General features: G+C 39.5%; 1 long non-coding RNA gene across 1 annotated transcript; it reads left to right on the top strand.

Annotated features, from left to right (window-relative positions):
• Positions 1-745: 745 nt before the first annotated feature.
• On the top strand, positions 746-27,477 carry LOC139440856 (uncharacterized). The gene is made up of 3 exons (XR_011651136.1): positions 746-878; positions 21,604-21,996; positions 23,033-27,477. It is a non-coding gene; the product is annotated as an uncharacterized lncRNA (long non-coding RNA).

Below are 27,477 nucleotides of genomic sequence, written 5' to 3'. Positions count from 1 at the left end.
TTCCCCCCTCACTTGTTATCTATTATTGTAATATCTATGATTTCAAAAACAAACCCGGCCCTTGCTTTTAGTTTCTCATTTTTTAATAGACAATTTTTTTAGAACTGTTGTAGGTTCACAACAAAAATGAGAAGAAGGTACAGGGATTTTCCACATGTACTCCTACCCCCCCCCCCACATGCACAGCCTTCTGCTAACAACACCTCCCTAGGCTCATCAGTTGTAACAAATGTCAGCACCCAGAGTCCATAGTTTACATCACAGTCACTTTGGGTGTTGTACATTCCATGGGTTTGAACAAATGTCTAATGACATGTATTCACCATTACAACATCATATGAAGTAGTTTCATTGCCTTGAAAAGCCACCGTGCTCCATGCATTCACCCTTCCCTCCCCAGGCCACTGGTTTTGGACACACAATGCCCTTGAGGCTGTGACTATCCATGCCTCCAGTGCTCAGCCCAGTGTTCACGTGTGGTGGCGCCCCTCCCACCTGCTGACCCCTCTGTACGGGGGCCTCTCTGTTCCCTTTCACGGGCACTGATGGCTCTGGACCCTCAGGTGGGCTGGGAGAGGTCTGTGTGGGAACTTCGTGAGTCCTTGAAAGGCCTGTTTACACAGTGCCTGTTACAAAGGTTACAAAGTGTGTGATGCAGTTTGACAATGTAGTTTCATAGAGTTGCGTCACCTTCCTTTGGGGCCTGGAATCAGCACCGCAGGTAGCAATTCTAACAACCGACTAACAGTGTCCTTGGTGGTCCTGAGCTCGCCGCTGTGAACCTGGCTGCATTCATGGCCTCAAGCTGGAAGAACGATCAAGAATTCATGCTGAGCCCCACGTTGATTCTTAAGAGAATTCCCTGAGCTTCTAGAAATGTGAGTCAAATCCATTCTAGTTTCTCTTTTGAAGGGAATGAGACACTCTGCGGAATAGAAGACCCCAGCGTGGGGCTGCTGTGCTCGGTGGCTGGAGGGGCCGCCTCAACACCTCCACACTGAAGCACAAGAATTGTATTGTGAATGTCATTATGCACCATGCACCTCCCTGTACAGAAATTTATTAGCTTTCTAATCTCAGACTTTCATTAGTTTGTTTTCACTCAAAGTTGAAGTTGTTTATCTATCTCCCTTGTATCCTCCATATTATATTGTCACCTCTTTTATTTTGAATTTTTTTGAAAAAGGTAATATTTAGAAAGAATAAATTCAAGAATGCTAATCTAATTATAAGCCTCTTTGGAAATGAACATTTGAGAGAGTGGAGAAGAAATAAATATATAATTAATAGTTCAACCTATTCATAAGCAAAGAGACTTGTCTAGGTCAATATGCTTTAATGCAGCTTTTGACTAATGAGAATTCATTAGTTAAAGAATAATTTACTATCCATAGACACTAAAATAATAAATACATTTAAAAATATATTTATTGATTTTAGAGAGGGAGGTAAGGAGAGAGGGAGAGAGAGAGAGAGAACATCGATGTGAGAAACATTGATTGGTTACCTCTCATTTGACTAGGGATTGAACCTGCAACCTAGGTGTGTGTCCTGACCAGGAATCGAACCCCCAACTTTTTGGTGTATGGGACAATGCTTCAGCCCACTGAGTAATGCCAACCAGGGCAATACATAAAATTTTTCTTATGAAATATATTTTTTTATCTTGTTATTTGGATATTTTGTGAATAATAATTTTTGAGCATTTATGACATTTTGCTCTGTTAAATGTTTTGCCTACATGGATTTCATGTAAATCACAATGTTTTCCCTGTTATTATTTTCATTTTCATTAAATTTACTTTATGGATGCAGAAACTGAGGTACAAAAAATTAGCTAATTTACCTAAAATAACATAGAAATCATGCTTAGAGCATTAACCCAGGTCTCTTTCACTATAGAGCAGTGGTTCACCACAGTACTGTTGCCTCTCAGGGACATTTGAGAATGTCTAGGGGCATTTTTGTTGCCACAACCAAGCAGGGGTGAGAGCTTGGGGCATCTAGGGGGTGGAGGTCAGGGATGCTGCTCAGCAGGGTGTGGACACAGCCCAGGATGACCCCGCCACAGGGCGTCATCCAGCCCCAAATGTCAAGAGCAGCAAATTTCTGTACTCAGAAAACGTTTGAGAAAAAGTATTCAAAATTCTTTTTTTTAACTTAAAGTTAAAAGGAAATCATTTTTTCCCACGGTGTGAGTTGCAGTCTATCACTAGGACCAGTTTCTTTGGGACCCCAGGAATTTTGTGTTCAGTGAGTGAGTAGGAAACACAGGATCATCACAGTGCTGTCTCTACATCCATTAAATTTGGGGCGAAATTCGCACCCTCGGCTCCGGAGCAGCTGCTGAGTTATGTTCCCAGAAGCGAGAACTTAACACCCCAAGCCCCACCTTGTGTTCCCAAAGAGGCCAGGTGGTGCTGGGGAGGGGGGAGGGCAGAGGAACATTCTGGTTGTAGCCTCATGAACATGCTACCCCTAGATCTGCAGCCCAGGAATTTCGATAAACTTGGATTCAACTGGGAGAAAACGGACGTTTGCCATACACGGGGCCTGGGGTTATCTGGCTGCATGTTATCTGTTGTTTCAGAAAAGACCCCTTCGAGACTTTTCTCCATGGCTCAGAGTTGAGGTCTTACTGTCTTTTTTTCCATTTCCCTCCTCGGCATCCTAATCCTTTCTTCAGTATTGGCTGTGCCCATAAAATAGCAGAGACTAAACACTTTGCAGCAAACAAACCCCTGAGCACAGTTCGCCCCTTCTGCTCTCCACAGTCCCAACCTTTGGCTCCTCTTCCAACGACAAGGCCAAAGGGTGTTTATAAACCAGCCCAGTAGCTCTTTAATCTCCCAAGCAAGCCCAGGACCCAGAAACACTGCTCTAGGCACAGGCCTGTTTGATTGATTTCTTAACTTTAGGATGTTAATCGTCATTAAACTTTTTCTTTATCTCACTGAAATTGATGGCATTTCCCCAAGTCTAATGAAAGACCCACACTGTGTATGTTGGATAATAAAATCCACCATGCTTTTGAGAGGTAAGCAACAGTTGGGGTCTCTGAAATCCAAAAATCCTGCTGAGAGTTGGTATAATTAACACATGCAGACTGAGGCCACAGAGGGCACAAGCTTGGTTATTCTGGGAATTCTGTCCCTCAGCTCCCTCCTTAGACCTGCACACCCTGCTGTGTAGGTTACAAGAAAAGGGATTTGGGTGGCCCATCCGGCATTGCTTGTGTAATCCAGGAACCAACAATCTTAAGCTAGATCTGCACGGGGCCCATATGCTCCAGTTTGCTTGGGACAGTCATGATGGTGTTCGGTCAGCATAATGATCTGTGCTTTCCCGTCTAGCCCCCAAGGTAGACAGTGTGGGTGAGATTATACAATCACCCTAGCTCTGTGACTGTGCAGAACGCAGCTGCATTAACAGTGTATCGTACGATCCTAAAGATCCAGCTGAGAAACAGTGAAAGCAACAAAAATTGTGCCATCTGCCTCTGCCTGCAGCTCTGCACCTGTTCCCTAGTTTTCAGAAGAACCTTAAGCAGGACTCAGAAGTTGTCTTTAGGTCCAGTCAAATCCATATATTCTTATAATCCATGAGATTTATAGGATCCGTAAAACCCAGATACCCTTTGGTTGTAAGGAGTACAATTTTTTAATTTAATTTAATTTAATTTAATTTAATTTAATTTAATTTAATTTAATTTTATATGGATCCATTTCTTTTACATTTTACTTTATTTAATTAAAACTTTTAAAACTACAGTTGACATTCAATATTATATTTGTTTCAGGTATATAGCATAGTATGAATACCCATTTTAGAGATCTGAGAGAGCAAGACATATCAGGACCAACTCGGGTGGTATTTTACAACGTGGTGGGTTTGAATATGACAATGGGCTTGACCGCAAGGGCTGCGCCACTATGTTTTCCCAGTGAAACATCTCTGGGACCGGTCCGTGGGAGTAGCCACATCTTCATGAGAAGCGCTCTGGCAACCCCGGCATGAATACACAAGACTCCTGAGCACAGTGGCACATCTCTGACATGTCAGGGAAATGTTCTGAGGCTGTGAATGAACTCTCCTGGGAGGGTCATAAATCCTGGGCAACAAATTATACACTAACAGGTTCTTAGGGGAATTCAAATAAATCCTCACAACCGCTTAGCAGGTAATCTCCAGATCAGATTCCCATTTTTCTTAAGAGCAAAATAATATATGGCTTCTTATACTCTCCTAGTGAAATGCTATATATCACAGATATGAATTTAGTCGAAATATTGATCTTAAGCCAAAGTGAAACTAAGGGAAAGTTTAATGCTTTTCACCACAAAGGAGAGAGTGAAGGGAGTGTGCATCACAGGTTCTTTATAAAGTGCAGCGTCTGGGAGGAGAAGGACAGAAAATTCCAGAAGCTTGCTGTCTTCCCGAGATCGGCAAGGAGAGGAAAAACCGTACAGTTGGCTGTACAGCCTTGCGCCCACTGAGCAAATTGTCACGGAGACTTGCCCTCGCAATTAGAGGATGTAGGATAGATTTCAGAGAAGGGAAACATTTTAACATTGTGTGGACCGTTTTAAATGTTTTATTGCATTGCAAGTCACATCATGCAAGATAATCAGAGCCCCACTCCCTCCCTTTCAGGGGCAGACACAGCCATGGGGTGGGGGTGACGTTTTGGTAGAGGTCGACAGGACACTCTTCGGTGAGTCTCGGTTAGTGGAAATTTGAGCAATTTCCCAAATACATGGATTAATGCAGATGTGCACCAGTGGAAAATTCACATCCTTCATTCCTTTCCTCAATAACAGAGACTCTGGACAAGCATAATAAAGAATATAATCTCCCTTTTGCATCTCAGTTTGCCAAAGTGAGTCAACCTTTACTCATCTCCTTGGAGTAACTATTAGCCTCATAGGTTGTAGGGCCAATGATTGTAAAAGAAGGTGCTTTTTAACCAAAATGTCTTTATTATTTTTAATGAAAGAGCCTTCATGAGGTCGTTTGTCATTTAATTATCTGGGTGCTGTTTAGAATTGATAAGTGAGCTAGATTTCTGAGTAAAGCAAAGGAGAAAACCGGAACAGGAAATCTACACAGCGCTGCTCATGGCAAACTACACACTGACGGGACAGCTGTCCTTTTCATGCCAGGTGACAGTGCCATGGCCTGTCCTTTGGCTCCTGGTGCTGGGTATGACTTATCAGACACCAGCAGCCAAAGTCCTAGGTAGACCAAAGCCGCTTTTGTTAGTAGGCTATTATTTATTTGGGGGATTTATAAAAATGTGGCCGTCACGGGGAGCCTCTGGGTGCATGAATTATGCAACAGTACAAAACATTAAGGAACAGAAACAAACAAAGGCCAGGTGTGTAGCTCCATTTCTCTCCACAGACAGAAACTACTTTTTTGATCAATACATTGAATCACATAAAGGAATTGCTAAAAAATTGCAAACAGGAGTTTAACAGGACATAAAAGATTTAGTCATCAAACAACTGCTTTCCTGCCATAGTGCAGGCACTGTAGTGGGCGAGTGCTGGCAGGGGGGTGCAGGCCACTGAGCAAGGGACAGAATGGGTGGCACATGACTTTGTCAGGAAGGGGGACTGTGGGGAACAGATAGAAAATTCGAGATGACAGTGGACAATGGCCAGGCCCCAGGAAGGGGCAGTACTGAACTTCTCAGAATAGATGGCAGCCCAGTGCTGTCTCCCTCACGTTGTCTTAGGACTCGGAATCTTGACCGCTGGCCCCTTCCCGGGTTGGCACTTCCTGATTAGCCTCTTAGTTCTGTCGGTGTGTGGGCATGATTTCCAGCCTGTCACTCTGGTCCCTGTCTTTGTCTTCGATGTGCCATTTCTGGAAGCTCAGTTGTGACTCCTGTGTGGGCATTTTGCCCCCTTCCGCTATGACTTCAGACATCACGCATTACCTCACTATTACCCCTTCCTTTAGATCTTTCCCCTGCATACTCTCATTTTGGGGCTGATTTCTGTAAAATCTCCCACAGAATGGAACCCACAGCATCACTTCTCTCCTCAAGACCTGTCGGAATCATGCTTTGTGCTTGTCTCTTAACACTTAATCCAACCTGCTTTGTTTACTTTATCATTCATGTAAATATTCTTGGTCCTCAGTAGCTCATACAATCCTGTTTTTATAGCCACCGATACACTTGTAAGTAAGAATGGAAACTGGGGAAAATGTGGCTTAGAAATGTGCAGTGCCCTGGTTGTCCCCAGTTAATGTCAGCCTGTGCTGTTTTCAGTTTGAAGTCACTGTGAACTAGACCTTGGAGAAGGTGGGTGGGTGTCAGGGTGTCTGTGTATGTGCCTGTGTGGGGGGCGGTAGGCGGGGAACAGCAGAAAAGGTAGCAAAGAGAAGCAGGCGGACATTCCACAGGCTAATTTATGGGAAACACGGAGAATGCTCAGTGCAGCGGATCTGCTGAGATGTCAGTGGCAGGGAGATAAATAAGTATATATTTGAGGCTGAAGAGGCTGGAAGCTAATGACAAGCTAATGACCAAAGATATCAAGTGCAGTCTCACCAGCTAACAACCCTCATCTCTATGGTGACAGCCACGCCTTTCAGCCACTGTTAAGAGACTCTGGAATTTCATCTTTAAAAAATTCTGCTAAAAATTGATTAAAGTAGAAAATCACTCTGCTTTCTTTTTCTGCTTTATCCCAGTGACCAGGTTGAACAAAATGTCTTATATATAGATCCCCAATTCACATAGAAACTGGTAATATAAGTTATTTCTTCACTTCTTTGAGTCTATTATTACAGTTAATGAGCCTAAAATTGGGAGTTAAAAATGCCTAATTCATGATTGAACTTGTTCCCCAGGCGATGACCCGTCATGGGGTCCTATGTTTGAGTCGAATGTGGCTCTGATGAGGAGCTAACACTTGGCTGATTGGTCCTGGGGTTTAGCAAGTGTTAGTACGGATGAGGTGGCCTTGGCAGCCCCTGAACCACAAGTGCACTCACCTCTGTCTCATTCATTTGGCAATTAATCATGCACTTCCTTGTGACATCTCCACTGTTACTGTATTGAAAAGCTTTAAAAAGTTTCTTTTTTTCTTTTACTTAAAGTATTTCACATGTTTATGTCCTGCCTCTCCAGCTATATTAACTTTTGGCTTCTGGAAGTCCCAACCCATTGATGGGCATCTATCAGCTTTACATATTGTCGGCTAGTCTAAATCACAGAAATACAGTAGACTATAGAAGAGCCATGAAGTCATCAACAAACTCTGATATGGCATTCATTCCATTAACAAATATTTTAGTGTTTGTTATGGTCTAAAGTGGTATCCCTCCAAAAGAGATATGTTGTAACCTAACTCCTGACATGATGGTCTCAGGAGGTGACAGGTGATGGGATCATGGGGGTGGGGCCCTCATAAATGAGATTAGCACCCTTGTCTGTGAGACTGTGAGAAGCTGTGAGAAATGAATACCTAGTCTTTGGCATTCAGTTATGACAGCCCAAACGAACTAAGAAAGTCCTCCAAGCTTGCTTCCCACCCTTTTCTTCATCACCTCCAGCTCCCTCCTCTGCCCCCCCACGCTAAGTCCAGCTGGAGCCACTGAGAAGTGATCCCCCAGTGCAGAGCATCTTGGGGGTGGGGTTAAAGGGAAACCACCCTGCTACTGGTGAAAGGTGACCCAAAGGGGAGTGTGGTGATGCGATAGACATGCAGACTAAAAAACACTTTATAGTACAAGAAACTCTTTAATGAAGGCATGTCTAAGGTGATGTGAGTGCACACAGGAGATTTAATCTCTGGAGAATGAGGAAAAGCTTCCTGTGGTAAGCAGTACTGAAGATGAGATTCAAGTGCTTCAATATACACAATATCATTCAGTGTGAAAAATGGATAACTGACAACAATGGATGTAATTGAAAACCTAGGTCTGAACACCAGTACTGTAGACAGCAGTGTGTAGGCAGATTGACTGTTCTTTGGTGCTGCCGTGTGGAAATGTGTGTTCATGCAAAAGGAAAGCCAGAAAAAGGAGAGATAGATAAAATTAGAGAAGGCTTTTCAGCAACAGTGTACACCAAGGGAAGGCACTTAAGTAGACTAAAGCAGTAAAGATATCAGACGGCGAATTGGCTTGAGGTAAACTGGTTAAAATAAGCTAACTGAAATAATTTTTACATAAGCAGAAGCTAACTGCACACTAAAAATAAGATGATAATTAAGAAACCCAGAATACGTGGTCAAATGAGCCCATTAAAAGTATGTCTTTTGTCTGGGTTTCTATGAGTAAAAGCAAAACAAAATAAAAATTTGAATAAATTAAAGGTATCCTACACATATATATTTTGGTGAATTCTGAAGACATAATTTAAGTGTCTTGGTAAGGAGAAATGGTGATAAAGGAAAATAAAACCAAAGAAAAATGCAGAAGAATTTATTCAAAATCCAAGTGAGGTAAATGGGTTAACTGGTTTATAATTCAGGCTCCAAAAGTATCTTACCTATTTTTTGTAAAAGACCTGGAAAATAATTTTGCAATATGCTCTCAACAAGTTCAGTGGACAGACCTGTTAGCGCATGGCGTTTGCACCTCCTGAGCTGACATCTTCTGTTGGAGGTTTCTGTGTTAACTGTCTTTTCTTCTAGATTCTAAGTCCCTTGAAAGCAGGCATTCTGCTTGTTCCTCTGGTGCAGTGACTGGTGGATGGTAAGTGCTCCCTAAAGGCTGATCTGACCAAATGAATGGTGATTCAGTATTTACTGAGAGATCAGGCTCCCTAAAGTTGTCTGGGTTCTTTGTGGAGAGGACAGACCCTGTCATCGAGTCAGGAGTCACACAGTCCTCCAGGTGCTCTTCATCCCCTGGCCGTGGTTAAGAGAAACACACTGTCATCACAAGGACTTTGGAAGTGACACGAGAAAATTGCTGTATCCAAGACAGGATCTGATGTGACTTAATGGTCCTTTAGTGGGTAAACAGAAAGAGTTGTGATGGATAAGAAACAGACACCAGCAGGACAGACAGGCTGAAATCTACTTAAATGTGACCGTAGATCAAAATACGGGTGGATCTGGTTGAGAATGACAGATGTGAGAGAGGGGGCACGAGAAAGTGTGGTGTCTTCACGTTATAGGTCTGACTAAGGACAGGAGAGGTAAGCTGTCCAGAAACTATGGGAAGACAAATGTGTAAAGATCCAAGGGGAATAAAGGTGATTTAAAAAAAAAGAGTTATAAAGATGCCACATTAAATATTTATTATGATTATTCTAGCTAGGAGGTAGAAAACTAATTCCAGCCAAATTAATCTATCATTCGGCTGGGTCACTGCAGTAACCTCACAGAGATTTTAAAAGAGGTGTAGCTGTGTACAAATATAGTCCACACTCCTTTGTACAGCATTTTATAATTAACAAAGTGTGGGGTTGTTTGTGTGCTACATTTAATTCTCATGATATTCCTGTAAAAAGGTGATTATCATTATTGAACAAATGAAAAAAGTGAGTATCAAGAAGAATAAATGATTCATGCACCAAAACCCACACAGCTACCCAGTGGCAGAGCTGGCGTTCAAACCCAGGCCTTCTAACTATAAGTTCGGTACTCATTTTACTACACTAAAGTTTGCTTCTGACGAACGCCTACTGATTGGTTAAAGCTAGTCCTAAAAGTATTAGTGGTTTTATAGATAATTTCTTATTTGAATCAGAAAATGATTCTTTTAAGAGATAATAATTAAGAACCCAAGAATATTTTAGAAACTATACACAGGGAGACAGTATAACACAGTGGTTAAGTACATAGACTTTGACAACCGGACCGGCTGATCTCAGCTTTGCCATCAATGGGCTCTGCATCCTGAGCCACTAGGTATCTCTGTTTATTTCCTCATCTCTGAAATGGGGAACTCCCTGGCAGCCCTACTCCAATGTGTGAGGGACATTAAATGTAAAGAGCTTAGTAGACGTCTAATACATCATTTACTAAATAACAGGATATTACTGTATGAGCATTTTTTAACTTTACAGTAGATTATTAGAACTGCTCCTGTGCATCATGCCTCCCCTCAGCCATGCTCTGTGGGGTCCCCCGTCCCCATGTAGACTTTGGGCTTGGGCGTGTGACTTGATTGGCTGAGGACAAAAAGGGCAAACCTGAAGCAAGAATATTCTATTGTTGTTATTAGTATTATTTTAATCCTCACCCAAGAATATGTTTATAGATTTTAGAGAGAAAGGAAGGAAGGTAGAGAGAGAGAGAGAGACATCGATCAGTTGCCTTCTGTACGTGCCCCTACTGGGTATCAAACCCACAAGCAATTTGGTGCGTGGGATGATGCTCCAACCAACTGAGCCGCCTGGCCAGGGCCTAAATGTTTTTTCTTCAGCTTTATTGGCCATTGCTATTGTGTAAGGTTAAGGTGTACAGTGTGATGATTTGGTATAAATGTGCATGTTGCCAAATGTTAACTACATTAGGGTTTGTCATTTTGTTGTTATTGTTGTTACGGTAAGAACATTAAAGATCTTTCAAAGCACTTTCAAGTACACAATAAGGCATTGTTAACTATAGTCTACATGCCATCCATTAGATCCCTGGTACTTACTCATCTTATAACTTAAAGTTTGTGCTCTTTGACCGACATCGCCCCATTTCCCCCACCCCCAGCCCCTGTTCCTACAAGCACTATGTTTTTAGATTCCACATATAAATGAGGTCGAACGGCATTTGTATTTGTCTGACTTACCTCATTGAGCATGATTCTGTCAAGATCCATCCATATTATTGCAAATGGCAGGGCTTCCTTTTTATGGCTAAATAACATTTCCATTGATATATTTACCACATTTTTCTTCATCCATTCATCTTTTGATAGGCACTTAGGTTGTTTTCATATTTTTGCTATTGTGAATAATGCTACATTGAATGCAAGAATGCAATACCCCTTTGACCTAGTGATTTTATCTTATTCAAGTAGATACCCAGAAGTAGGATTGGTGGGTCAGATGGTAGTTCTATTTTTAATATTTTGTGCAACCTCCATACTACTTTCCATAGAGGCTGCACCAATTTTCATTCTCACCAACGGTTCATGAGGATTCCCTTTTCTCCACATCCTCATCAGCACTAGTTATCTGTCTACTCAGAAATGGAGATTTACTTCCTCAAAGGCCAGAAAGTTGTAGAATTCAAACCCGCATCAGCTTGACTTCATACCTGAGCTTTTTTCTACCACTTCATGGTACCTCTCCAGTTCAGGGTTTTCCCTTCCTTCTTTTTTCCCTCCCTCCCTCCCTCCCTCTGCTATTCCCTCCCTGCCTCCTTCCCTGCCTTCTTTCCTCCTTTCTCCCTAACTTCCTTCCTTCTTTCCTTCCTTCCTCCCTCTCTCTCTTCTTCCTTCCCTCCCTCCCCTCATCTATTTCAGAGGCAAAATTTCAGATATGACTTGTTTGAAACAGCATAAGGGATGCATTTCACTTCTCCATGGCACTAAATGCAATGATCAACATAATAAAATTATTCATCTTTGTCATCATCATCCAGATTAAATAGCCACATGAACACTGAAACAGCACTTTTGTGATTAGGGTGATTGGTATTTATGATCCTTAATGAGACATAATATAGTCATTTGTGCAAACCATGAGCGTGTTTCCAACCCAAGCTGTCATGTAGCCAAGTGGAAATTACATGAGTGGAGACAGCATCACCGCAGTGCTGCATCCTGCAGTAGCACAAATTAAACAGGGGCCAGAAATCAAATGCATCCATTCATAATTGTCATTTGTTTCTACTCGAGATCTTTGAATCTATCTAAAAATACTTAAAAGCTGTTTTTTAGTTAAACTATTTGTTTTGAGATAATCATAGATTTGCATGCATATGTCAAAAACAGCACAGAGATTCCCTATATAGATTCCATCAATGAAAACAGTGAACAAATTCCAATAAAATATTGCAACCAGTACACTGATAGTAAGACAACTCACTCATCTTGTTCACATTTCACCCATTTTCACTTGCACTTATTCACGTGTGTGTGTGTGCTTAGTTCCATGGAATTTTATGACTTGCATGGGTCTGTGTGTCCACTACCAGCACAGTCAAGATTCAGAATGTTTGGTCACTACAGGGTCCTTTGCCCTAGTTTATAACCCCTCCTCCTCCCCCTCCCAGATCCCTGCCTTCTCAGTCTTTGACTCCGGGGACTCCTCATCTGCTTTTTATTTAAAAAATGCTGCATATAAATGGACGAAGACAGTGTGTAACCTTTGTGATTCTCTTTTTTTTCTTCAAAACAATTCTCTGGAGATTTATTCATGTCATTCAATGTACCAACAGTTCATTTCTTTTTATTCCATGGTGCACACTTACTGCATTAGGTTTAACCATTTACCCACTGAAGGCCATTTGGGTTGTTTCCAGTTTTGGGTTATTATGAAAAAAGCTGATATAAACATTTATGTTTTTTTTGTCTTGTGTATTGTCTTTGTCTGGTTTTGATATCCAGGTGATATTGGCCTTATAAGGTGGGCTGTAAAGAGTTGCCTCCTCTTTGTTTCTGGGAGACACTGTGTCAGATTGGCATAAATCTGTATTTAAATGTTTGGTAAAGGTCTCCAGGGAAGTCATTTGGGCCTGAGATTTGATGGGAGAATTATAATTACAACTAAAGTTTCTTTGATGGTTATGGGACAATTCATGTTGTCCATTTTATCTTGATTCTGATTTGGTAATTTGTGATTTTTCCAGGAATTGGTCTCTTTCTTTTAAGTTGTCAAACTTATGAGTGCAAAGTTTTAAAATATTCTTCCATTTTGCTTTCAATGGCTAGAGAATCTGTTGTGATACCCCATGTTTTATCCCTGATATTAATGATTTCTGTCTTCTCTCTCTAGATTTTTATTTGTCTTGAGAGTTTTACCAATTTTATTTATTTATTTTTAAAGAACTAGCTTCTGGTTTTATTGACTTCTTGTTTTCCTGCTTCAATTTTAGTGATATCTGCTTTTTTTTAAATCTGCTGGAATTGGGCTTTTGTTTTTCCTTTTTTTCCAATTTTTAAAATTTGAATTAGTTACTCAGCATATACTTCTTGATTCTTGGTGTATTTTGATTCATTGGATCTGGAGTTAGAGAATGGCCAGGGCCTGTGGTAGCACTAATAATAAATTTATAATTAATCTATTGAACATATAATTCTAATGTATAAAGTTGAATTTTATGGCCTTACAGTTGTTCTTCAATAGGTTAATTAAATTTAATATTTCATACTGAAACTAAAGTGCTATTAGGGAATGTGTGGATTTTATCAATAATAGGCTATTTTCTACACTGTAGAACAAACTTGAATTGAAAATAACATGAAAATATAACTCAAACATTCCAGTATCTTTGCCTTTTTTATAGGACCCCAAAACTATTTTGATGCAATTAATCTGTGAATAAAATGCATATCTTAATTTGAAAAGTAGTATTCAATAATTTATTAGTAATTGTGGCATTTTCTCTAGTTTTAACTCCCTTAAAAGTCTTTTAAAAGCTACCATAATACAAATAACATATTTCAAAGCACATGGAATTATTTACCCAACAAAGCTTTTTAAAAATGATTTATCTAAATACCTGACTCCACTCAGAGGTCATTGAGAAACATGATATTTTAAAGGCTGTGAGTATTTGGACCACCTTGGAGTGACATTAGAGAATGGTAGATTTGAACGATTATGGATTAATTTCTCTAATAACAACATAACTTATATCAAAAACCTTATGAAAAATGACAGGTCTACCCTTTGAAAATGTTACCTTTCATCCAACATATTGGATTCATTCTTTTATTAATTCACTCACTCACTTATTCCTTTATTTAGTAAATAAAGAAATTAGGAAGTAGGGGAAAATAGTGTGCAAATAGACTAATATACTTTCATAAAACCAGCATTCTAATAGGGAAAGTAAGAAAAGCTAACAGTTGTTAATGCTATGTGCCAGACACTGTTCTGATTTCCTAACATATACTAAATCATTTTTAATCTCACACAAACACAGAAAGTTATTATTTTTATCCCCATTTTAAAGATTGGGAAACTGAATCACAGACAGCTTTTTTAACAGGCATTTAAGAGCCTGTTAAAGGCTTAATAGCCTTAACTATTAAGCTAAAGGTATGAATACATTAAGATTGGATATTTTAAAAATTATGTTGCAATGAGCTATAATAATTTTGTGTTGCTAACTTTGTTATAATCAATTTCAAGGCTTCACCAAAATTTTTTTTTCTTTTTTGGCCATTTTACAAGTTGCTTAATGAGTGAACTTGCTAAACCTGCAGTTTCGTAAATGCATCCGAAGCAAAGGACACCAGCTGCTCCCTCAGCCTGTGAGCCTCCATGCTCTTTACCAATGCACCGCTGCTCAGGGGCCTGCGCAGGGTCCCTCCACTTGTGTTTCATGGAGATGCAAATTTTGTATGTGTGTGTAGACATAGGCACAGGTCCCAATTTAAAGCATGATGGGTTTAATACTGATCAGACAAAAGCACAAATACAAGCCTGCAAAAGGAAAACAATCTTTAAAAAGTGAACTCTGTGGCTTAATGGAAAAGAGAAAATGATGAGGAAACTATACATATTTATGAATGTTCCAGAATCTCATGCAAGATACGAAAAAACAGGGGAAGTTTGTCTTTTGTTAAGAAACAATTCTGGTACAATTGCTTGTTTTGTCAAGTCATCTGAAAAAGCAGGCACATACAATTGATTTTGGAGAAGGGTGATGACCCAAGGGCAGCAAAGCAGCTCTCGATTTCATGGTTGGCCTGGGAGAAGGAAAAACATTTTTTCCCTAATCCATATGGTTTTTATGCAATGTTAAGTTTACCAATATGGCTTGAGGGGCCTCCTGACATAATGGGGAGGTGACGACATTTACTTTGATTCGAGTCAGTAATAATTCAGTGCATGTCTCTTTGTGGTCCTACCCAGCAAGGAGAGATGCATGAGAATAGGTGGCAGCACCTCTGCACTGCTGAGGCTATGCCCTTCTGGGGAATACAGAGAAATTACCCAATGGATGTCTCCCTCGTTGCCAGTACTCTGGTCCACAGACTCGGGAAGACAGCCTGTTTTTTGCAAGTACCCTGATGGGGTAGAGATTCAAGCGGCCCCACACAGGATGTTCTCACTGCAGGATAGATCCTCCCCACAATTCCCTCCCTCAGCCTACATGCTCTGTTTTCTCCTTGCCTTCCTTAACTGTCTCAGTACATGGGCGGCTCACCTGCAGGAATGATGCACACATTGTATTTGTTTTTTTCATTTTACTGGTCCTCCTTTTCACCTGCACTATCGCGTGTTCCTAGTGAAGGGCTCTGCTCCTGCTGGGCCCTCGACCCCTCAGTAAGTGTTTGTTAACATCAAGGTCTGAATTATGGACGAGAAATGCCTGGATTTTCTTTCAATAGAGGAGAGATAATTATCTTAGATTTGTAAAGCTACAAATAAAATCATGATGTAACTCAAGAACCAGTGGTAGAAATCCTGTGTGTGTTTGTACATAGTATTCATATACATGTATATACACATGAGATATGTGCATACATTACATAGCACTACATATAGCTATATAAGACACAATTTTAGAATATTACATATATATTATACACTATACATATTTATTGTACATAATGTACACATTATTATAATATACAATAACATATATAATATATTATAGTGATGTAATATATGTGATATAATAATATATAGCTATATAAAATATATAGTACATGATAATATATAGCTTTATAAAATAATATATAATACATATAATAGTCATATATAGCAAAATATGTTATATATTTACATATTTGCAGAAGGCATGTGCGCCCAGCTGCTCAAACCCATGGTGTCATAGTAGGGATTTGACAGCATGCTAATGGGGAAGGCAGTCCCAACATAAGCTCCTTCATTTTTCTTGGAGATTTGAGAATCTTAAAAAAAAAAATCCAAATGAGCTCATTACATATTAGAACACAAATTTTCTAAAAGTTTAAAGCTGATTACAGGAGACTTTAAGTAGAATTAGTGTTTATGGGAGATTTCTTGGGACATCCTTTAGACGCATGGGGCCATGGATATTCCTTGAATGGCTGTGCGATGCCAAATGAGCTAGTAAATGAACAGTGCAATGCAACGACTCACAGTGGCCCCCAGTGAACCCTTAGAAATCCGGGCCCTAGAGGGTCAGTTGGAGCAAAAACACAAGGCAGTGCGGGATTAAGTAATACAGAAATTCCTCTTGACCTTTGAATTTCACTGTATTAGGTAGTAACTAATTTTAGCAGCTAATGGACAGTTTCAGAGGATGCTAAAATATCTTTGAACTTATTTAGGTACATGTTAAAAAGTAACGTATAACTTACATAAAAGCACACAATCGTTAAATATACAGCTTGCTAAATCCTCACAAAATAAGTGTACTTTTATAACCAGATAAAAAGCAGGGCATTACCTGGCCCTAGATCCCCATCTTTTGCCTTGACCTCACAACTGGCCTCTCATAGGCTATCCCTGCCCTGACCTGTACGATCCTCAGGTAGTTGTGTTTGCAGGTGACTTTTCAATAAACAAAATATCAGACGTGCACACTAGTTTTGTGACGTGCATGGAGGAAGCCACATGAGATGTATTTAATAAAAAGAGGTTGTCTTCAAAATAAGCAAAGAAATAGTTGTTTAACTTTCTACCATCAGCAGCATACTTCTTCATAACTGATGGAAAAACAAAAACCAGGAACTCCTTTCCCTCCCTGGTCTGATCCCAGCAGATGCTGGGAGATCTTTTGTTCACCAGGAGCAAGACTGGGTCTTCATGGCCTCGTCGAGCCTGAGCTGGGGCTAGAGGGAAAGACATTTCCATCCTGCTGGGTTATCAGGGGAATGAACCTTGAAAGTTTTATTGTGTTGGGAGCTCTTCTTCAGTGAAAATAAGAAATAGGTTGGTCTTGACATCTCATTCCGACAAATTTATTATCTTGTATAGTTTATTATCATGCAGTTTATTTCCCTCTTAGTGCTTAAAGGAAATTGTTTTCGAAGCTTAAATTTACTCTGTTTCTTCTTCATAGTTCCTATTTGGTGAATTTGTTCATAACTAAATATAATGAGCTAATCCCTGAAAAAGACCCCAAATACCAACTTTAACTCCTTGGTAATTGTTTATCTTTTATGTTATGTTGTTCAATGTTATAAGCAACTCTACTTCAGCGCTCAAGCTTCCATTGGTCTGGAAATGGCTCTAATTAAGATGAAGCTGTGTTTCTCTGAAATGCTCGTGTTGATGATAGTTACCAATAGATATACAGGATTCCCAGTGGGTTTTCTAGATATTTGCCAAATCAGTGTTCCATATTTTCCCTTTGGGTGCGATTCACGTATTTGGAACCTCTACTGAGTTTATCAGCCAGCCGGGCAGATTTAGTCCAATCTCTTTTTACGTTGACAGGATTAATCTTGTTGCAGGGGCTATCTGTAATGGCACTTAAGTCTAAGAAAAATAAGTTTCAGGTTGGTCCAAAATGTCTGAGAAAGCCTTGGGATATTTCATAGACGTGAGTAATGAAGCTGCTCATATTGTGTAATTTAATTCCTTTTTTATTGTTTGGATTCCTCAGCATAAATCTTCAGTCAGTGCATATTGATTACCTATGCATATTAATTACAAACTATGGCAAGTTAATAGCATCTCTCATAATTCTTAGGACATTCGTAAATCTTTTCTGAACTGTTGACTCAATATTTTCTGAGGTATTAGTTTTACTTCTTGCAGATTATATATGTAAATGTGGTCCAGCACAAATAAGGCTGCTTTTTTATTTCAAAATCTTTTATTATAAATCATAAGCATGTAGTTCTGTAATGTAACAATATCACACTCAGGCACACATGACATTTTAGGTAAAACGTTCAAGTTGGTGTCCATCTTGTGAGAGACATTCATGTACCCTACCAACAACACTCAAGCAGGCGTTACTTCTGCTGGACCCTATATATATATAAAAATTATTTTTTCTGCCAACACAACAATCACATGTCTGTGTATTTGTGGCTCTATGTTTGCTTCTCAGGTTTAAAAAAAGGAAGTAATTGCATGCTGGAACAAAATATTATGTGATTCAGTGAACTTTTTGAAAAATCATCAAAAATAAGTTGGCTTCTTTATGTCTTTATTGGTTTACATAAAATTATATGAAAATGTACTATGCCACATCTTACAAGAACTCACTGAATTCAGAATTCTTAAAACGTCCTCAGTATTAATCAGATATGTTTTATAAACATCACAGTAGTTCTAGGGGGCTGTTAACTGAGCATCCTTTATTTCTTATTTCCCAGTATGGATCAACCACTTGTAAATAATTTAAAAATTCTTTTGAACTTATATAAGTCCTCACCCTGAAATACTTCTGTTTAAAGAACAGTTCCATGTGTTAACATTATCAAACTAAGGAAATGCTATATTCTTTCTTCCTGAAATCATTTTCTTTGAACTTTTTCCATAACTCGAGCCTTCACAGCATAGTGAAATTGTTTCCTCTCTCTCCTCTTTCTTTCTCTCTCTCTTACTCTCATTCTCGCTCTTGCTCTCTCTCTCTGAAGACTACTAGAATCAGAAAGAATGGAGCAGGCAATAGGTAGAATTTACGTCAGGTTTATGATTTCATTAAAATTAAAATACATCACTCATCTTCAAAATTATATTGATGGACTTTTTCTACATATGATCCATTGTACCATGATCTAGTAAGAGATTTCCTTCTCTTGACCTCACTGAATTAGGGTCATCAAAGTAATGCTGACCTGTGAAGGTGCTGGAGGTTGACACCTACGGGAGATGAAGATGTGATATAAGGAACCCACAGGGCTGCTTTTTCAGCAGCAGAAGTGATTATGTCCATAATCAGATTGTTTATGTGTATATTTTATTAGGCAACACAAGTAATGCTGATTATACCAGGCACAGGTTTCAGCTCTTTAAAATATTAATGCATTTGCCCTGGATGGTGTGGCTTAGTCGATTGAGTGCCAGCCTGCAAACCAAAGGGTCACTGGTTCAATTCCCATTCAGGGCACATACCTGTGTTGTGGGCCAGGTCCCCAGTAGGGGGTGTGTGAGAGGCAACCACACAATGTTTCTTTACCTCCCTCCCTTCCTCTCTCTCTCTAAAAATAAAATAAATAAAATCTTTAAAAAATATTAATGCATTCAACTTCATACATTATCTCTGCTTTGCCTAGGGTGAACTGGGCACAGAATGGTTAAGTAGCTGCCCAAGGTCACATGGGTACTAGTGTTGGGGAGGATTGGACTCCAGCAGGACTCCAGAATACATATGTTTAACCATTGTGCTAAGTTCCCTGACCTATCTTTCCTTTTTTTCAAGTGTATTTTATTGATTATGCTATTACAGGTGTCCCATTTTTTCCTTCCCTTTATTCCTGTTCACCCTTCCTCCCCCCTCCCACCAGCATTCCCACCCTTAGTGTTCATGTCCATGGGTCATACATACAAGTTCTTTGGCTTCTCTATTATCTATACTATGCTTAACCTACCCCTGTCTATTTTGTACCTACCATTTATGCTTCTTATTCCCTGTATCTTCCCCCCCATTCTCCCCTCCCCCATTAATAACCCTCCATATGATCTCCATTGCTGTCATTCTGTTCCTGTTCTAGTTGTTTGCTTAGTCTGGCTCTTTGTTTGTTTTTTAGGTTCGGTTGTTAATAGCTGTAAATTTGTTGTCATTTTACTGTTCATAGTTTTGATCTTATTTTTCTTAGATAAGTCTCTTTAACATTTCATATAATATGGGCTGGGTGATGATGAACACCTTTAGCTTGACCTTATCTGGGAAGCACTTTATCTGGCCTTCCATTCTAAAATGATAGCTTTGCTGGATAGAGTCATCTTGGATGTAGGTCCTTGCCTTTCATGACTTTGAATATTTCTTTCCAGCCCCTTCTTGTTTGCAATAAGGTTTCTTTTGAGAAATCAGCTGATAGTCTTATGGGAACTCCTTTGTAGGTAACTGTCTCCTTTTCTCTTGCTGCTCTTAAGATTCTCTCCTTGTCTTTAATCTTGGGTAATGGAATTATGATGTGCCTTGGTGTGCGCTTCCTTGAGCCCAACTTCTTTGGGACTCTCTGGGCTTCCTGGGCTTCCTGGAAATCTATCTCCTTTGACAAATTTTGGAAGTTCTTCATTATTTTTTCAAATAAGTTTTCAATTTCTTGCTCTTCCTCTTCTTCTTCTGGGACCCCTATGATTTGGATGTTGGAACATTTAAAGTTGTCCCAGAGGTTCCTAAGCCTCTCTTTTTTTTTTTTTTTTTTTTGAATTCTGGTATCTTCATTTGTTCTGGTTGAATGTTTCTTTCTTCCTTCTGGTCCACACTGTTGATTTGAGTCCATTTCCTTCCTGTCACTATTGGTTCCCTGTATATTTCCCTTTACCTCACTTTGCATAGCCTTAGCTTTTTCCTTTATTTTGTGACCATACTCAACCATTTCTGTGAGCATCCTGATAACCAGTGTTTTGAACTCTGCATCTGACAGGTTGGCTATCTCTTTATTGCTTAGCTGTATTTTTTCTGGAGCTTTGATCTGTTCTTTCATTTTGGCCATATTTCTTTGGCTTGGCACACCTATTACATTATAAGGGCCGGAGCCGTAGGTATTCACCAGGGTAGGGCAACCCACCTCTCTGAGTTGTGGTGCTGTATGTGGAAGAGGGGTCTGAGAGGGAATGATGCTGCTTGCTCAGCTCTCAGCTGGCTTTCAGTTACTTCCTCCACTATCCACAAGCAAATTGGGGCCTTCTGGTGCTGATTCGTGGGTGGGTGGGCTTGTGTACATTCTAGGACCCCATGGGTCTCTCCAACCAACTCTCCTGTGAGGCTGGGAATTTGTCTTACCACTGCAAACCTCACAGGTTTTTACAGTCAGAGGTTTGGAGGCTTTCTTTTCTTATACTGGAACCCTAGGTTCCACAGTCTCACTCCCCAGCTGTTCCTCTCAGTTTATCTGCCTGCAAATGAGGACCACCCACTCCACCAGCTGCCGCCCTGCTGTGCATCCTCTCTACTGCAGCTGCCCATCTTTGCCCCTCCTACCACTCTGAATGAAGGTTTCTTCTTTAACTCTTTGGTTGTCAGACTTCCATACAGTCCAGTTTTCTGGCAGTCCTGGTTATTGTTTGTTTTTAAATTTGTTGTTGTCCTTTTGGTTTTGTGAGGAGACAAAGTGTATCTATCTATGCCTCCATCTTGGCTGGAAGGTCCTGGGGCTGACCTATCTTTTCTAACATGGGAAGTGATCATCTTAACTAGGTCAGTGCACTTCATAACACATATACAGTACCATATCCCTCCCCCCCAAACAAAACCCCAAACCCGTCAATGCTGTGTGTTATAGGAGGAGATGTTACCTAAGTGGCAGAGCATATTTACAAGGCAAAGAGAGGCAGTATAAATTAAACACTTTTTTTGGTTTGTAACTTGAGAAGGATTTCAAAAGAGTTCTCTTTTTTTTTTTCAGAATGCTTTCAATGCTTTTCAGCACATACTGAAAGTAAGAAAAATGAACCTGATGAAATTATGTTGATTGCATTAATGTCATCTCCCCAATGCTGGTCTTCAATAATAGAGAAAAACCATAACTGATATCAGCTAAGAGAAGTGGAAAGGCAGAAGTAGACCAGAATTCATTATTTGATAGACTTCATGTATATCCAAGATTCTTTTTCTTTATAAAATGCTATCTTTTTTCTTCCTTTGTGATGGAATCAGGAAAATATGTTGCAATAGCGACATATATCATTTAACTTTTTTTTCTGGTAAAAGATTCTACTGAAGTTATAGCCACCAAGAAGTTGTAATTCCTCTCATCTTGCATTCAGAGAAACTTTGCTCAGATATCACTGATACACTGGTAAGTATGACTAGAACATTTTAGATAATTAAATGTAACTTTGGAAACCATGAAATGATGAAACTCTGGAGTGGTACTCACTTAATTTTCTGAGTTGAGGATTGGCATCTTCTTGGTTCAGTTTTCCAATCTATTTTATTAAAAACAAGTGGGAAAAGGCATTTTGGACAGCAGAATACCTTTCTGACATCAGAAAGTGCATTTCCTTATGAAGGTCTTTTTTCTTGATGTGAATCTTAACATTTGTAGGCTCTGTTCTAAGTATATCTAGTCAGCTCATACAAACTTGGTGGCTTATAAACACAGGAATTTATTCGCCATGATTCTAGAATCTGGGAGTCTGAGAAAAGGGTGCTGCTACGGTCAGGTTCTGGTGAGAACTCTCTTCCTGGTTGTAGATGGTTGCATTTGTCATATCTTCTCGTTGGAGGGAGGGAGAGAGATAGACATACAGACAGAGAAGGAGATAACAATGAAGATGGAGAGAGAGAGAGAGAGAGAGAGAGACAGAGACAGAGACAGAGACAGAGACAGAGAAGAAATACCTAACTCACAGCAGGATTCTCCTGAGAGTTTTTTCAACTTTTTCACAGTGCATATTAAGTGTTGATAGCATATTGTGTGTGAAGTAAAACACATTATAAAGCATCATATATGGTATTGTCGATGTATCTAAAGTGTGGATATACCTAAAGAGTTAACTAGAAAAGTGTCCAGCCAAAATAGTAACAGTCATTATATTTGGTGGGGGGAATGGGTGTTGATATTTCTGAGAATTTCTAATTTCTTCTCAATATTTTCTGTATTAATTGGATTTTTATAATGAATGCATTTCACTTTTATAGAACTAATAACATCCTTTTAAAAATTAGACAACTTATACTCAATTTTTGGTTTTAGAATTTTTATTTAGAACCTTTCTGATCATAATTTTGGAAAAGTAATCAGCAGGCTGTTCAAGTTATTCTTAGTTGGAAATAATAAAACCATATAGTTTGGGTACTGAGAATTATCATCTTTTTGTTCTTTATTCCAGGGGGAAGTGCATGGATCTAATTAAGTCCAAAGCAGCATCATATTCTGAGGAGAAGTCAGGATTTATTAATGATTAGGACACAATATGAAATCCATCTTATTGACCTTAAATATTTAGATGATTGAAATGAAATCCAATTTATTTGCTAAATCATGAGACTGATTGTCTTATGGCAATATTTTGTCTGGGCACCGTAAGCCTAGCATTTCTGATCAGTTATTTAAAAAAAATAGCACATAAATATACTGTCAGGTTGTTTTTTGTCGACAGCCCACTCATCTTGATGAATTTCCACTATGTCATGAGCAGAGGTATGCTGTAAATTTAGATGACATCTTTGAAAAATTCTAATTACAACAGGAAATAACGAACATTTACAAAAGTGGCTCATCTGCGCATGTTTGGCCTCGTAATTATGGGCAAGAACTGCAATGTTTAAGTTATGCCACTTTCTATTTCAGTAGGCCTGTACTTGCCTGCATTTTGTAGGAAAACAATTACTTTGGAGAGAGGCAGATCTGGTTTCAAGTCAGCTTCATCACTTACCATCCCTATAACCTTGGGCAACCCATTCAATCTCTTTGGGCCTTTCTATAAAATGTTGATAATAACACCATTTGAAGATTGATGATAATGTATATATTTTGTCTGCAATGGTGTATGTGATCAATAAATAGTAGCTATTATTTCTGCAAAAACATATCAAATCAATGATGGGATATAGGATTAAAAATCAAGCAACAAGGACTGAGTGAATAGCTCATTTTGAGACAATAAAGAAAATGTCATTTAGGGCACAAACACCCGTCTTCTCCACCAATGATGTTCTGGTCTTCTGGGTCCTTTACACTGAGAAACACTATAATTGTAGCCATCCAGGTTAAGATGTGACTTTATTTATGGAGACCTTCTCTCACTGAGGGTCTACTTAATGGTCTTTGAGAGAATTCTGCTCTGATCAAAAGATAAATGAAACACCAAGTAATAACGATATTGAACCCTTTTTTCTTAAAAATCTCCAACAGACCCACCAAAAAAACTGCAAATCTCCCATTAAACCCTAAAGCTCTTCCTGTCATGTTGCCAAATAATGTATACATCAACATTTACTTATATATTGAGTTTAAATAACTTCTAGCTATTTTGGTTGTGTATTTTTCTATCATCAGGTTGTGGAATTTACTTTGGAGCTGGAGTCCTGTCTCCATTTTACTCCAGGCATTCACAAAAGCCTGAAAAAAGAGAAACTAGGTGAAAAAGCCTGTTATTTTGTTTATCTGCTTTAATCTTCTCAAGATGGAACATCTGTAAAAATCTCTTAAATGAATGAGAAGGAGGAGAAATTGTAGCAAGCTCAGTGTTGCCACATTCAGAAGACGCTCAAGGGTCTATTTAGTTAATCAAGTCCACGGTGAACTCATTAGGGAAATGTTGAAAGACTGACCTTTTCCACCATCAAACAAATCAGAACCTTAACTTTTAGGATAGTGCCTCCAATAATTAAAACCACATTTTAATAACACCTATAAATTAGCACATTTTCACATCTCTCTCTGCCTCATGCAATCCGAACATTTCCAAAGCTGTCATCAGTTACAGAAATGTTTAGGAAAAATAAATGAGCTTTATTTCCATTTATTTCATTCATTTAAGTCGACAACTGTCATATGTGTGTGGATAGGAGGGCACGTGGGGGTTTAGCATGATCTCCTCAAGGCCTGGCTGGGCTGATGAGGCCTGGCCTGGGACACAGAGAGTGATGTCCCCTGGGGCTGCCTTCCTCTGACCAGGAATCTGTAAACGCCTCCATGTGGAACTGGAAGGCCTCCGCTCTCGCTTTCAACCGGCCTTCGCTCCCCTGTGGGGCCTGGGTCCTCACTCTTTTAGACTATAAATGAGCAGCCTGTGACCACCCTTACCCCATCCCTGCCAGCTCTGGGTCCTCCAGCCCCTGAGGAGCCTCCTACCCTGACCAGTTGCCCCTGAGGTCACAGAACCACATTACTCCCCGCTGTGGCTCCCTCAGCTCTCATTACAACCATTTCTTACACAGACACAGCGTTTGTAGAAAAGGCTTTCCTCAGCTTTCATACAGTGTAGGCCGCAGGCCTATTTTGTAACAGTAATTCTGTCCCTCACCAACAGTCACATCAATTCAGGACTTTATAAACTGTTTCGGGGATCTGATTTATCAGGCCTGATAGTGCCGCACGCTCAAACACACAGCTCTGCCTCAGCCTGGTGCTCTCCCTGGCTCCTATTTATCATTATTTAATTCAAGGGCCTAAAATTCTCTGACATTATTAATAGTAAGATGAATCACTGGAAAACTACAGAATCTGTGACCAACGAGGCTGAAATAATCCATTTTGGTGGAAGTATCTGTGCAGAATTGCATCCTCGATGGCTGGCTTCTCTCATCAACAGCTCCTTGTGCTCCTGGGTGGAGGTGCCGGAGCATGAAGTCCCTTAAGAGGGAGGAACTTCAATGGCAATTCTCTTCCAAACAGCTCACAGAGCCCAAGGGGGAGGGGGGTGTGGCAAGAGGGGATGAGTGTCAGCCTCAGGGTTCCTCTACTTGGCTGTCCCTCCACTTTCAATGTATTCATTTAAGCTGTTTTGCACTTGATTAACTTTAACTTGTCTGGCTTTGAACTTGAGTAGGAGCTGGACCTGGAAATCGATTGGTTAATTAGGAGAACTGTATTTCTTAGCCACTTTGGATCCACCTTTATAGAGGTGTATTCCAACACCTGACTTTTGCTTTAAGCTCTCATATTGGTACACTCTTGTTTTTTTTAATTTAATTTCCACCTCTAAATATAAATTATATTTAAAAAAGAAACCATTAGAAAAAAAGTAAGTACAAATTTGCTCATATTTTACTTTAAGATCCAGGGAAACAGTGAATATTACAAGTGGATTATCTCTGGGACAAGGTTAATGGTCTTTAGCAAAGCCATGGAGTGACTATAACCGTAGAAGGGTCCCTCACATTATGATGTGCTTCTTTTTTTAAGCTTCGCAGGATAATCTTCCCAAAAGAAAATCTTGTGAAGTGATTTTTAAATATAATTTTATAGTTGACCCAAGTGCTTTTAAGTAGGATTAAAATTAAATCTTCCCAATCTTAAATATTTGATGGGAAAGAAAGTGCTTGACTTTTCTCAGCAAATGCTCTCAAAAATATTAGAAGGGTTATTTCTAATAATTAACTTCGGCTAATTGTACAAATGTAGGCCTGTGTCCTTAAATTCTATTTTCTGGTGCAAAGAAAGAAAATCTGGGCAGTGTGCTTTACATAATAGAGTCCATTCATTTTCCTTTTTCTTTTAGGAAACCCATTGTGGGCCAGGTGCTGTGCTAGGCAATGAGAATAGGGCTGAAACCATTATTGTTAATGTTCATTGGCAACATCACATGTTGCAACAAGATGTTTACTCCGTCCTCGAAGAGTACGTAATTTGATAATATAGTCACAGAACACCAAACTTGTCTGTTCCTGACTAAGGAATCCTCAAATTTCACTGCCAACTTCAATATCTAATTTTTGAGGTTTGGAAGTGCTCCAGTGTTCACTCTTGTTCCTTCAATGTTCCTCTTAAAGTTTTCTAACATTAACCAAATTCAATTTTGAAGATACATTTGAGAAGTGTTTAATGGCAATGTGGAAGAAGGAAAAATGAATCAGTTTGTGTTTAGATGTAGAATCTTCATCTCTCTACCAAAATGTGTCCTTACTAAATATTTTATGACTTTCATACACCTCTTTAAGGAGTAACAATGGATTTCTTGGTAAAAGATTGACCACAAAGTCATCAATCCAGCCTAACAACAAGAAAAAAAAAAAAAAAGCTAAGCAGAATTAAAATCAACAACTCCTCTTAGATTCAGCAAAAAACTGAGGTCCCAGGACAAACCACCACCCTCAACATTGGCAAGACAGACAGGCGGATACGGAGTTGCGCAGTGTACATGAGTAGAAATTCACAAGCACACACCTCCACAGGAACCAGTATTTGGTTCCTTTTACCCAGTCCATCACGACCAGCCTTCAACCGAAAATTACAAGGCACACTAAACACACATGCGAGCATCAGAGCCAGACTCAGGTATGGCAGGAATGTTTTAATTCTGGAAGTGGGACTTTGGCCATGGATCTCTCCTGCGTGTCACAGGAGAGAGCAGAAAAGCAGCATCCCACTGAGCTTAAAGGAACAACTAAAGCTTCCTTCTAGGGGGATTTGTGGGAAAGGTGGTGATGGATAATCCTTTTACAGAAGGGGGAGTAAAAAGTGTGAATAATACTAAAGTCCACCAGGGTATTTATTTTTGAAAGCACACCTGAAAATACAAATTTCTCAGGATGTAAGGAGAATCTTATAAGCTAAAGGCAGTAGTCGTATTGTTCAACTTCTGTTGAAAGACAGAAAATGAATCATGAA

This window comes from Desmodus rotundus, chromosome 4 (genome assembly GCF_022682495.2).
Source record: "Desmodus rotundus isolate HL8 chromosome 4, HLdesRot8A.1, whole genome shotgun sequence".
NCBI lineage: Eukaryota > Metazoa > Chordata > Mammalia > Chiroptera > Phyllostomidae > Desmodus > Desmodus rotundus.
The sequence above is the reverse complement of the archived record's forward strand: the minus strand, read 5'-3'. Positions and strand labels throughout refer to the sequence as shown.